The sequence below is a fragment of the Pipistrellus kuhlii genome, unplaced genomic scaffold, assembly GCF_014108245.1.
Source record: "Pipistrellus kuhlii isolate mPipKuh1 unplaced genomic scaffold, mPipKuh1.p scaffold_m20_p_19, whole genome shotgun sequence".
In the NCBI taxonomy this organism is placed as follows: domain Eukaryota; kingdom Metazoa; phylum Chordata; class Mammalia; order Chiroptera; family Vespertilionidae; genus Pipistrellus; species Pipistrellus kuhlii.
Window position 1 is genome coordinate 11,231,625 of NW_023425504.1, and position 14,931 is coordinate 11,246,555.

General features: G+C 36.3%; 1 long non-coding RNA gene across 1 annotated transcript; it reads left to right on the top strand.

Moving 5' to 3' along the window:
• Positions 1 to 3,646: 3,646 nt before the first annotated feature.
• Positions 3,647 to 7,775, top strand: LOC118721982. The gene is made up of 3 exons (XR_004988865.2): positions 3,647 to 3,659; positions 3,759 to 3,760; positions 7,636 to 7,775. It is a non-coding gene; the product is annotated as an uncharacterized LOC118721982 (long non-coding RNA).
• Positions 7,776 to 14,931: the final 7,156 nt, after the last annotated feature.

The following is a 14,931-nucleotide window of genomic DNA, read 5'->3' on the forward strand; positions in this document are numbered from 1 at the left end:
TGTCTGTTTCTGAGGAACTCCAACTATTCCTTCCTGTGAACTGTAACATAATAGCTGATAGGTTCCACAGCAAATGGGGAATAACCCATCTTCACCAGCCTGGTAATGTTGTAAGTGCAGCCACTGAAGGGGGGAGGGAGGATGGAAACATGTAAGGTGCAGACTTGCGTTGAGAAATATTCCAGGATACTACTAACAGCTAGGGAACTAACAACTATTATACTAGGGAGAGAAGGGAGTTAGAAACCTGAATGGCTAATTGAATTTTTGTGACTCTTATTTTTTTCAACAAGAAAAGGAGTTCTTGCAGAAAGCTTTTAAACAAACTCACGTGAATATGCAATAGATGGTAATGCACCACCCCAAATCCAGTTGTGCCATTCAACACCATGTGTACATGGAAAATATCTGTAAAAAATAGTTGTAAACAAAACTTTTGCAAACAGAGATGTTTCTAACTTTGTGTAGGTAGGACTTGAAGCTATTTCTAAAACAATGGCAACATAGATTGAAGAGTGGTTATAGGCCTGAATCTGAGCAAAATTTTGAAGAAGACAAAAGTGGTTTCATCTTTTTTTCTGTGCCTCTTCCCTTCCCACAGCCCATTCCAGTAGTGTCACTCAGAACCACTTATAATTGCCCTATTCCCCATGTTCTCTGCACCTCTGCCTTTATGTTCATGCACTTCCTTCTGCCAGAGGTTCTTTGTCTCCTTGCCTCTTGTCAGCTTGAGGGAGTCCTCCTTCAAGCATCAAAGGATACCTCCTCCATGAAATTTCCCAGATTTCCCTCTATCCCTACAAGAGATAACCTCTGCTTCCTTTGTGCTGCTTCAGTCATTACACCTGCAACATTTTCTCATGTCTTTACATGTTCGTTTCTCCTCTCTAAATTGTAAATTTCACTGAAAACAGGAGCATGCATCTTTAACTCCCAGTATATCTGTAGCTTTTATTGAAGGAAAAAGCACACAGTAGTTGATTAATAAATGTTTTCCAAATTAAAATTGATTTAATTAATTAAGTGTAAGGAATAAAGTAAATGTAATGCTAAAGCAGTGTGTCTCAAAAAGATCATTTTCTCATTTTGATCAATTCCAGTCACCACCTAGTCCTAGTTGATTTATTTGCAGGAATGCAAGAATAATATTTATCTCTACTCTGGCACTTAGATTGCCTGTCTCACATTTCTTATTATTATACATTTTATTCTTTCTCTAATAGATTGCCAGTTTCTTGAGGACAGATAAATGTTTCCTTTGTTCATTGTACACAATAAGCACTCAATAAACATTTGCTGAGTTAATGAATTCCTTGTGTGTATATAGCTCTTCACAGCAACCCAATGAGAAAAGTAAAGCATCATTCTCTCTGTCCCTTTTCTTGTCTTAGTCAAATAAACTGATGATCAGAATATACCAGAGCCCATATGGCACAGCTCAGTGGTTGAGCATGGACCTGTGAACCAGGAAGTCAAGGTTCGATTCTCGGTCAGGGCACATGCCTGGGTTGTGGGCTCAATCTCTGGTGGGGAATGTGCAAGAGGAAGCTGATCAATGGTTCTCTCTAATCATTGATGTTTCTATCTCCCCCTCTCCCTTCCTCTCTGAAATTGATAAAAATATATTTTAAAATAATATACCATATTACCAATATACCAATATACCAATTTACCAATAATAATGACTACCTTCCAACAGTGGGCAAGAATCAGGGCTGAAAATCCTGGGAGACTTTCTGCTTCTCACACTATATTTTGCTCCTTCCCTGTTTAGACCAATCAGTTTCTCTCTGCAGGATTGCCTGTTTGGAGAATTGTCCTCATTTGGTTCATTAATGTAAACAACCTAATCGAATGATGTGGTTTTGTTCTTTTTTTTTTGTTGTTGCTAGTTTCAACTTTTATTAGCTTGCAATATAGCACAAAGCAAGTCTTTTTGTTTTGTAAACAGCAGATTTATTTTATCACAGTTCTAGAGACTGGAAATCCAAAGATCAAAGTGTCAGAAGCAGGGTTGGTGTCTAGTGAGAGCTCTACCCTTGGGTGGCCCACCATGTGCTCTGATGGCCTTTCCTCTTTGCTCATGCAGAGAAAGAAAATGAGCAAGCTCTCTCTTGTCTCTTCCAATAAGGATACTAATCTTATCAAAGCCCCACCTTAAGGACCTCAATTACAGCCACACTGGGGGATTAGGACTTAATATGAATTTGGGGGAACACAAGCATTCTAGCAAAAAGCATCTTATACAGTACTCTGTATCTTTTTGGTGAAACAGCTACAATCTATAGTGTGTGTTATTTTTAAGTTTCTCAACCCAAAATTATATTTTGTATTTTTAAAACATTTTAAAAATTGAGATATGATATATATATAAAAGGCTAAGCAACCGTCTGACCATCCGACTGGTAGCTATGACAAGCAATGACTACCAGGGGGCAGACGCTCAATGCAGGAGCTGCTGAACTGTGGTGATGTGGCTGTGGCGGTTCTCAGGTGACACACCCCGGGACCAGAGAGGAGAAAGCTCTATTCTGGAGTGTGTCACCTGAGAACTGCCCTCTCACAATCTGGGACCTCTCAAGGGATGTCGGAGAGCTGGTTTTGGCCTGATCCCTGCTGGCCAGGCTGAGGGACCCTACCTGCTGGAGGAACCCCCCTCACTTCGAAGACACCCTTCAATCCATGGCCCCAGGTGTGGCTGGCCAGAGAGGGATGGAGGGAGGTTGGTTCTAGGGTGTGTCCAGCCCATCTTGCCCAGTTCCGCCCCACCAGCCACCTTCTAATTAATTTCCTTTTAATGTGCATGGATCTGTGCACCAGGGCACTAGTTAACATATAACATTATCTTAGTTCCAGTTGTACAACATAAAGATTTGACATTTGTATATGTTGCAAAGAATAATTGCATGTTTTTGACCATGCCATGCTTAATTGTCCAAAGGAGATCTTTCAGGGCCTGGCCTTTAGTAATGTATGACTACTGTCTATTTTCTGGAGCTAAGACAAAGAAAGAAATCTTCCTTGGAGCCATCCCAGAACCTATATCAAGTTACAGGCAAATCCACATTGCTTTAGTGGTTAGTCAATCACACAATGATATGAAAAAATAATATTATACATTTTATATCATGTATTATATTTCTTCAACGTTCATTCAAATACATGACTGCATTTGGATTGTCCCTTAATCCTGAGAGAGAAGGTAAGGCAAGACTTTTTATCCCCATGTGAAAGATAAAAATACAGATTCAGCATAATTAGCTACTTTGCCTAGGTTTGGAGGGTACTATTTTTCTTGGCTGTAAGAAGAAATATAGAAACTTAGAAACTACACTGAGTGGCCAGATTATTATGATCTCTGAATGCATGATGATCTGGCCACTCAGTGTTATCCTATATAATAAAATGTTAATATGCAAATTTTCCCTTGACCAGGAGTTCGACCAGCAGGCAGGCCGGACAACCACCCATGTCCCCTTCCCCTGACAAGGCTGCCTGGACCCCACCCATGCACAAATTCATGCAATGGGCTTCTAATACATATATATACACACACACTGAGTTGCCAGATTATTATGTGTTTAGAGATCATAATAAACTGGCCACTCAGTGTATTTAAAAGAACTTTTATCAGGAGCCAACGTGAATATACACTATGGGTGAAAAGACTTGAGCTCAATAAAACAAACCAGCCAAACAACAAAAGAGGGGAAACCATTTCGTAGATGACTGATAAATTTGATAGGGTTATTGTTGAGAAGTATCAAATAAATAAAATTTTCTTTCCATTACATCAGTGTCTGGCAGGAAATATGAAAGCAATGGTGTACTCTGGTTGATTAAAATAGCATTGCAACATCAAAAAGGAGAAAGTAAATTGTACTAATGCTACATACATTGCTAACTACCATGCAAAAGCTTCTAAAATACACTATGAAGGAGGTTTCCTTTATGATTCTTGGCAAACTTGAAGAAGATCTTTCTATTGATGTGCCTCTTAACTTTCCTGAACCTCAGTTTTGCATCTACAAAATGGAGGAAATGATGCCTACTTGACATGGGATTGCTGTAGGCGTGATCTATTATAGTTCAGCATCTAGCATTTACTGAATGGCTGAGTGGAGAAAAGGTTCAGTAAGTGTTACCTTAAATCTTTTCCTTTAGACTTGAAAGATGTTATTTCTCCCAAAAATGTAACTAGGATAGGTTAATTGTAACAGTTAATTTTTAACTGTTAATGACATAGCTGGAATTTCTAACTAAACAAACCTTGAACTCCTAAGTATGGCAAATAGTACTTCCCCTTGGAGAACATCTATTCTTGTGATGCTAAAAACATTTCTGGAAATAAGAATTACTTTTGGAGCCAATTACAAGGCTCTGAAGAAACCTAATCTCATTTTTTAATCATCATAGTTAATTTTTTTAATTCAAAATGTAGGGTCCAGCTCTATCACTTACTTGTCTTATCCATTTGATTTGCCTCTTAAATGACATTTGGCTATTCCCAACCAGCTTAATTTCACTTCATTTATTCCCCAGTAACCAGGATCCCATTTCAACTGAGTACATCTGAACATGTACCACAGGCTATGAAGGCAGTTTTCAAGTACCTTTGAATAATCTTAAAAGGATATTATTCAAAGACACACATGCCTAAGTTCTGTTATTTTTATTTTTAAATCAATGATACTACTTTATATTAGCAGTGCATAGGTAGATATTTAGAAGAGCATAAATAGAATTGAAGCTAAGACAAATGTCAGAGCCTTGTTTCATTGTTGGGATTATGTCACCATACTTACGTGCTCTATTTCTACCTTAGTATTTGTGACCTTCTTCAGTCCTGTTGGTAAATGTTCATGGAGTCATTCATCTTCTTACTTTGATTTTTAAGAATATGAGCAGTGTCTTATACAACTTTGGCTCCCACAAAGTACCCAGCATAGTGCCTCACACTGAGTAAAAAAATAGATTTATCAATGCAAGAAACACCTAAACTTGTAGAGAAGTTTTATAAGAATGAATGTGAGTCAAACTGACAATTGCCAGGAAGCAGGACATCTAATGCTCTGTAGAAAGGCAGTTTTTCAATTTCTTTTATGCATGTGAAATTAAGGAGGAAAGTTAAGGAAGATCAAATGAAGATGGGGGAAGGGCAGGTGGGAATTGGATTACAAGCTAATTAATAAGATTATGTGCTCCTGAGAGGGTGGTTAGGACTTCCAAGAGGTCTGAAAAAAAAGGGGATTACTCTGTCATTTCAAATATATGTTAACAGAGATGCACAATGAACAACGTTCTTGCCTTATCTTTTTGGTTTGCCTCTTAAATGACATTTGTCTAAGACAAGAACAATGGACAGGGCTCACTTAATACAAAAAGGAACCTTTTACTAAAAGTTATATGACAGCAGCATGACTACTCACCACCTGCTCAGTTAGGAATTTTTTATCAGATCACACTGTGAGGTTACTGTCACTGGACTTTTCAGTTTTATTACAGAACCCCGTTTTTGTTCACCAATTCGTAGAGTGTTTATTAGAGCTAGAAAGAGCCTTAGGAGATTGAAACTCATGAAGAGAAAGTGATGAGTCTAAGTTACACAGGGAGTTGATGTACTAGTGTAAGAGCAGGTTTTCAAACTGAGACCTTCATACTTCCAAGTCAGCTAACAGTCACATTTGAATGAATAAACTACTGGTAAGATCCCTGAACTTTGGACATCATATATGGGTTGATAGTCTTATTTCAGTAATTCCTTTGACTTCTGATTTGTTGCTGCAAATAAATCACACTTTGGTATAATGGTCCCAATCCAAGCCCATGTGCCTCTTATTTCCTAGCATGTTACTACATATGTACTTTTCTTGATGCTTAGGCAAAAATCAGTTGACACTCTATTATAACCTCTCCAGTCAGTCTCAAATACTTAAAAATATAAACAAAATTATCCATAAAAATACACACTTTGCCCAGGCTGTGTGGCTCAGTGGTTGAGTGTCTACCTATGAACCAGGAAGTCACAGTTCAATTCCTGATCCAGGCACATGCCTGGGTTGCAGGATTGATCCCCAGTAGGGGGTGTGCTGGAGGTAACCAATCAATGATTCTTTCTCATCATTGATGTTTCTATCTCTCCTTCTCCCTTCGCCTCTGAAATAAATTTAAAAATATAAAAAATACACACTTAACAGATCAACCAAAGGACCTGTACACACATATAAGCATAGTGGACACAGACAACAGGGGGAACAGGGCCTGTGCTGAGGGTTGGGGGCTTTGCTGGGAGAAGCCAATGGGGGGAAAAGGAGACATATGTAATACTTTCAATAATAAAGAGTTTTTAAAAATACACACTTCATTTCATTTAAATAATAATGTTAGCAGACATTAATGACATATTTGTTTGGATCAATATAAGCAGATCTAAATGTAAACAAACAATGCAGTTAGTTTACTTCAGTCCATATGGATTAGTAAGTAAATATCATCCAATTGGCAGTAACACCCAAAATATGGGATTATGTTCAACCACAAAGTTAGTTTCAATGCTATGATTATACTATGATTATGTTAGGCAAATGTCCAACTAGAAAAACAAAATTTTGATATTTAATGAAATGTTACTCTAAAGCCCAAATTATCTAATTGTTTGGGGTCCTTTTTCAATTCATGAAAAGTTTATTTTTTAGATACAAGAAAAATTAATTTTAATCATAGATTTAACTTCAATTCTGATACCACCCCAGGTAGTGACTTTGAATTGGATTCTTCCCCTGCTTTTCTTAATTCCCTACCTAGTCCAACCTCTATATATTTTTTTCTTTTATCTGATCATATCTCACTGAATCCAAGAAAACTTCAATGAGTGCATGAAAATAGCTCACAAAGTCCAACCCAACCAAGAGCCCTTGATGTGCAATACCAGAATAGAGGAAAGAAATTCTTCAATTAAAACCCATGTATAATATAAACAAATTTCACTATCTTATATGTAATAGATATTGGATCCAGGGGATTCATCTTTTTTAAGTATGTTTTTATTGCTTTCACAGAGAGAGGAATGGAGAAGAGAGAGATACAAACATCAATGAGAAAGAAACATCAATATTTATCAGCTTCCTCCTATATGCCCCCCACTGGGGATTGAGGCCACAACCAGGGCATGTAGCCTGATCAGGAAATGAACCAAGGACCTCCTGGTACATACGTGTATGCTCAATCACTGAGCCACGCTCCCCGGGCCAGGAAATCTATCTTTTGAAGAAAACCATGGGACAAAATGTTCCTTTGAAGTCATTAAAATTTAAAAATGAACTTATAGATAATTATATACTGCTCTTAATGATCTGGAAGGGTTTAATAATAGACATTCATATGAAAAAGCATGGTATAAAACAGTATGAACAATATAATTAGATGTTTAGATCTAGATTTAGATATATCTTAAATATAGTAATCTTGATATGGTGTGATGAAAATGGCACTTTACTTCTGTAGTTTTCCTCCCCAAAAAATAAAATCATCAGGTAAATCCCACTAATGGACATTCTACAAATACCAGTACTCCTTAAAACTCTTAATGTCATAAAAAACAAAGTCATGAACTGTCACAGCTAAAAGGAACATAAGGTCTACTCAGCCATTAGAAAGGATGAACTAGCGCCATTTGCAACAACATGAATGGACCTTGAGAACATTATTCTAACTAAAATGTCAGTCAGAAAAAGCTAAGAAGTATATGATTTCACTCATATGTGGATATAAAACTGAAAGTCAGGAACATAAATAGTAGTGTGGTGATTGCCAGAGGGAAGCGGATGAAGAGAGAAGGTTACGGTATCATAATATAAAGTGACAGAAGATTTGACTTTGGGTGGTGGGCACACGGTGCAGTATACAGATCTTATAACATAGAAACCCACACCTGAAACATATGTTCATGTTGACCAATGTCACCCCAATCAACTTAATAAATAAGTAATTTTTAAAAATAAATGTAATTTCTAAAAATAAATGTAATGTGGCAACTAAATATAATGGATGAGATCTTGGAACAGAAAAAAGGACATTAGGCAGCTGGGCTAGTGTAGCTCATTGATTGAGCATTGACCCATAAACCAAGAGCTCCCTTGTTTGATTCCTGGTCAGGGCACATGCTCAGATTGTGGGCTCATTCCCCAGTAGGGGTGTGCAGGAAGCAGCCAATTTAGGTCTCTATCATTGATGTTTTTATCTCTCTATCTCTCTCCCTTCCTCTCTAAAAAAAAATCAATAAAAACATTTTTTTTTAAGAAAAAGGACATTAGGCAAAAATTAAGAAAATTTGAATAAATTTGTTCTTCTATTAATAATAATGAATTAATATAGATTAATTAATTATAACAAGTGTACCATACTGATGTAAGATGTTAATAATAGAGAAATGGGCATGTGTTGTAAGGAAACGGTATGATCTTCACAGTTTTTCTGTAATCTAAATGTATTTTAAATAAAACTTTATTCAAAATATATCTAACTGTGGTTAACTATGGGTAGTAGAATTTTAAGTGAACTTCGTGTTCTTTCTTTTGAAGTATATAGCTTTCTACAGTTAACATGTATTACTTTAGTAATAAAAAAAATTTATTTGTAAAAGCACATGAGTTTCCATTTTATTCATCAAAATAGCATGGAAGAGATTAACCAAAAAAAAAACATATATGCATGTATGCATAGCCCATGGACACAGACAATAATGTGGAAGTGAGGGCTTGTTATAGGGTAGCAAAAAGGTGGGAAATGGGGACAGCTGTAATAGTGTTAACAATAAAATATTAAAATTATATGTATATATTAGATTTACTTATTGTGCACAGGCAAGGTTTCTTTCTTTTTTTTTTCTTTTTTTTTTTTGTGAATTTTCAAGTCTTTAAGGATCCACGGCCCCTTGTTTAGAAACTTTTACCTTAACTATAGATGAATCTAGAATCCTGTTCATAGTACAGTGTTTCCTGATCACTCTGAAAAATGCTGAACTTTCCAGGCTATTTGAAAACATTTGGAATCCCCATTTTAACTTATTGATAACTTTTCCTATGTCAAATGCTTTCCCAATTAACTAATTAATTTTTAGTTAATTAATTAAGGTTAGATAGAGGGAAGAATAGGGTAAGAGGTGAGGGGAAAGACTTATAATATTTCTATAAATTATGACTAGTTGAACCAAGTTCACACCAAAAGGACCTTTTCCCAATCTTAATATGAAACATTTACCTATTCTGACACACAAATATGTGCCAAAAAAGATATACTTTTTCGAGCTAAATTCTCTTTATTTGCACATATTTAATTTTAGTTTGCAAATTAACATAATAGATAGGGAGAAAATAAAAGGCTTCTTTCCAATAAGGTACCTGGCACACTGTATGAGATGAGTACAAGCTTCCTTCCTTTTGTTATTATATCCATGGCTCTTGCATCTTTTACACCACTTACTTGCCCTTAGATGTCATTTTAAATGTCCAAAAATGCATTCCCATCCTACCCATGGTTTATAGGAGCAAGGCTGGAGGGGCAAGGATGAACCTCATTTTAATCCATTAAAAATTTTTAATGCCTCTTAGGTGCTGGGGATACATGCCTGGCAGAGAGCAATGTTCAATAAATATTTGTTGAGTTTATGAACAAAGTTTCTGCCACTGGGGACTTTACACATTAGAGAAGGAGACAGACAAACACACAATTAAAATACAGTGTGGAAGTAAAATGTTGTATGGGATCACAGAGGTGGGACACCTAACCTTTTCTGAAGCACCTAGGAAGACATTTTGAAAGAGAAAATGCTGGAGGCAAAGACCAACAGCAGTTAACATATAAATGCAAGAAATCAGAAGGCTGATCTACTTTGATATTCAACAGGGCTGAAAATCAGCATTATATTACCCTGTTGCTGGCCAAATGGCTGAAGACAATCCCCTAACCTGATAATCCTTTTACTGTTTACCAAACTTTACCTATGACATGCCTGTTTGCATTCCTAAAAGGCAAATGTGTATTCAAGTAAATAAAAGATGATGGGTCTGGGCTTTCAGAGAGCTTTTCTATGAGAGGGAAGTTATCAGCCTTCTAAATTTATATTTCTTGTCTAGTGTATCCATTTGTATGCAGCCCCTTCTTCGGGCCACAAATGGATGCAGCATTCACAAGAAGACATCTAAGCTAAACCCCAGGGGATAAAGAGGGTTAAGTGGGAGAGGTGGTGAGTACAAGATAAGAGGCGTTGGAAAAGTGAAGAGTACAGAAGCAAAACATCTCATGGTATATGTAAGGAATAATTTAGTTAATTGAGGTGTTCCTGTAGAGGATTTATAAATAAAAAAGTTTTAAAGTCATTTTTGAACCAAATTAAGGAGATCTTCAAATGCCCAATTGAAGAATGTGTGTTTCACCTTGGAAGCATGAAGCCATTATCACTTATTTTTTTCAGTAGGGCACTGACTGACATGTATAAGTAGTTTTTCAGAACAATATTCCAGGAATCTTGGGTTGACCCGGAAGAGACAATGCTAGACGTGGAGAGGAGAATAAGAAGGGTCTTGCAGTATGAGGTGATGAGAACCTTAACTAAGATAGTGAGAATCAGAAGAGGTGAAGGCAAATGGATGCAGAAAATGTTCAAGAAGTTGAATGATTAGGATTTCTTGGCCTGACCAGTATAAGGGGAAAATGGAGATGAGCCATAAAATAGATACTCATTATGTGTATGTGCTTTATCAGTTGATTTGACTTGCCATGGTTCTCAAACTTGATCTTGCATCAGAATCCCTGGTGAGCTTATTACCACATAGATCGATGCACTCACCCATTGAGTTTCTGATTCAATAAATCTGCCTTGGGATCTGAGACTTTGCATTTCTAAGAAATAATGCTACTGCTATGGTGATGACATTTTGAGAACCATTGGATTATCTTAGCATATCTTTTTCAGCAAACTGGCCATTATGATCATGTTAATCTTTTCAACAAATCGTGCTCGAACAACTCGTTTGCCACATATAGAAGAATGAAATTGGACCTTTGACTCACACGATATAAAAATGTACTCAAAATGGGTCAAAGACCTAATTGGAAGAGATAAAACTATAAAACTCTTAGAGGAAAGCATAGGTTAAATCTTCATGACCTTGGATTTGGCAAAGCATTTTTAGGTATGATACCAGAAGCACAAGCAAACAAAGAAAATATAGATAAATAAAAATCTTTTGCACTTCAAAAGAAACTATCAGGAAAGTAGATAATTTTGTTCATTAGATCCACATTTCAGTGAAATTATATGATACTTGTCTTTCTCTAGTTAGCTCATTTCACTTGGCATAATACTCTCCAGGTCCATCCATCCTGTCACAAAGGGTAAGATTTCCTTATTTTTATGGCTGAGTAGTTTCCCATTGCGTAAATATACCATGACTTTTTTATCCATTCATTTACTGATGGACACTTGGGCTGTTTCCAAATCTTGGTGAACAAACAAAATAGAGACAGACTCATAGATAGAAATAAGGCTGAAAGCTGTGTAGGTTGTGGAGAAGTTGTGTTGTGGGGGTAGAGGGATTGAGCAAAAAAGAGGGGGGAAACTTATGGACACAGAAAACAGTGTGGTGATTTTCAAGGGGAGGAGAGGTAGGGAAAGGTTGAGGAGGGTTTAGGGAGGATGAATGGCGATGGAAGGAGACTTTCACTTGGGGTGGTGAACACACAACACAATGTGTATATGATGTGTTTTGAAATTCTGCACCTGAAACCTGTATAATTTTGTTAACCCATGTCACCCCAATAAATTCAATAAAAAGAAAAAATAAAGAAAGTAGAAAAATAACCTATAGAATAAGAGATAATATTTGCAAATCATATGTTGTGAAGAAACTTGTATCTGGAATATATAAGGAACTATTAACAACTCAATAATAAAAATACCAATAATGAAATTTGAAAATTAAAAAAGTATCTCAATAAACATTTCTCCAAACAAGATATACAAATGACTGATAAGCACATGGAAACATTAGCCACCAGGGAAATACAAATCAAAATGACAAGATACCATATCATGACTACTATGATGGCTAGCATTAAAATGTCAGACAGTAACAAATGTTGGAGGGGATGAAGAGAAACTAGAACACTTATACACTGTTCATGGGAATGTAAAATGGCACAGACACTTGGAAAAGAGTCTAGTAGTTTTTTTAAATAGTTACATCTAGAGTGATCATATGACATAACAATTCTACTCCTATATATACTCAAGAGAAATGAAAATACAGTATATGTCCACACAAAAACATGAACACAGATGTTTATAACAGCATTATTTATAATATAAAAAGGTGGAAATAATCCAAATGTCCATTAATTTATGAATTGATAAACAAAATGTAGTATAGTATATCAACACAAGAATATTATTTGGCCATGAAAAGGAAAGAAGTACTGATATAAATGTTATCACATGGATGAGCCTTGAAAAGATTATGTTAAGTGAAAAAAGCCAGTCACAAAAGACCACTTTTTTAAAACTATGATTCTATCTATAATTAATGCCCAGAATAGGTAAATCTATAGAGACATAAAGCAGATTGGTGATTTCTTAGGGATGGGGAAAATAGGAGGATAGTAGGGCAGCAGCTAAAGGGTTTCTTTTTGAGGTGATAAATGTTCAAAATTTGACTGTGGTGATAGCTGTACAACTCTGTGGATATAATAAATAGCATTAAATTGTACATTTTATATGGGTGAACTATGTGATGTGAATTATATCTTACTAAATATTTTCTAAAAATAATGCTGACAAGAAATCCATAGGAAAAAATAGAGAGTAAAAAGCCTTCTGGGCAGAAGTAATAACATAAAAAGAGACACATGGGAAAGAAATATCATATGTTTAGAATAGCATAAGCAGTTTAATCAATTCATCACTTTTTAACAGTATATTGCTGGCACTGTTCTAGGTACTGGAATATGCAGTGAACAAAACTAACAATAATCTCTGTCCTCATAGGGAAATATATTACATAAAATTCCTACTTAAAACATATAGTGTATTAGAATAGGATAAGTGTTATTGAGAACAAACAAAAAAATGAAACAAGTAACAGGGATCGAAGGCACTGTATTAAGGAGATGCAATTTTATATTGAGTAGTCTCGCTACAGAAGCAGCTTATGAGTACAAGAGCTAAGGAAAGGAAGGAAGCAATATGCTTTTGGGGAAAGAACTTTCCAGACAGATGGCACAGTAACCACAAAAGTTGGTATCATCTTGGAGAAGCCAGATCATGTAGGGCCTTCTAGACAAAAATTTTTAAAGTTGAAATGGAAGTGTTATAGCCTTTTATAATTTTTAAATGCATATAAAACTTTTTTTTAAAGGTTCCTGGCCTAGACCCCAGATTTCCAACATATACTTGCCTCTCAGCAGCCAGAGCCCCTGCCTCACCATTTTTTAAAAATGCATATAAAACTTGATCTTCCAGCAAACTCTTGTTGTTTTGTATAAGTAAATGGGACAACTACAAACCCAGACAAGATGGAGCTCTGCTCAGCTTTGGGACAGAACGACCACAATTGTCAGTAACAGAGATTACTTCCAGTTAAATATATTTTATATCCTATCATTTTATGTCTATTTACTCAGCAAGGTCCAGACCTAAAACCACAAGGAAAGAGGATAATATTTCTCACATATTTGGAGTTAACTCTGACAAGCTATTGGTTATAACTTAAATGTATGCAGGGTTTTTTTTAGATAGGATTTTATATGCAGGGGTTCCCTATTTGATATTCACAATTTTAAAGAGCTTCTCTAGTGTTTAACCATATCTGTCTAGACAACCGTAAGGACTTTGAGATTACTTTGAGCAAATTACTGGAGGGTTTTGTGGATATAAAAGGATTACTATGGCTACTGTGTTGAAAATATACAAAATAGGGAGTAGAGTAGCAATAAGCAAGAGCAGTTAGTATATTACAGCTATACTCCAAGCAAGTGAAAATGGTTTCTTGAACCAGATTCATTGCAGTGGAGGTGCTAAGAAGTGATCAAATTTTGGATATACAGTTGACCCTTTAGCCAGATGGAAGTTAGGGGGAGCCAACACCCGGACATTTGAAAAACAAGTATAGCTGAAACCGGTTTGGCTCAGTGGATAGAGCATTGGTCTGCAGACTGAAGGGTCCCAGGTTCGATTCCCGTCAAGGGCATGTGCATTGGTTGCGGGCACATCCCCAGCAGGGGGTGTGCAAGAGGCAGCTGGTCAATGTTTCTCTCTCATCGATGTTTCTAGCTCTCTATCCCTCTCCCTTCCTCTCTATAAAAAATCAATAAAATATATATTTTTAAAAAAGAAAAGAAAAGCAAGTATAAGTTTTGTCTTCCCCCAAATTTAAGTTGTCCCTCGGTATCTGTTGGGGATTGGTTTCAGGACCACTCCTCAGATTCCCAAATCCACATATGTTCAAATCCCCTATGTAAATTGGCATAGATCATTGCATACAACTGGCCTTTAGCACCCACAGGTTCCAGACCAAATATTGAGAACAACACAAGTATTTATTTTAAAAAAGGAAAAAAAAAAAAACCCTGCATATAAGTGGATTCATATAGTTCAAATCCAAGGGTCAACTGAATTATGAAGGTAGACCTTCTGTTTCTCCACATGGATCAGATGGGGCGTGAGAGAAACAGAAGACTCACGGGTAACTGCAAGGGTTTGTCCTGAGCCACTAGAAACCCAGAATTGCCATTTATTGAGATTTTGAAGACTGCAGCAGAAGCAGGCATAGGATGAGACAGATGTAGGGAGATAAATTTGGGAGGATTTGGTAGTGGTTTAGTTATGGGAAGCTAGGATGAAGGAAGAGTTGAGGATAACATCCAAAGTTCTGTTTT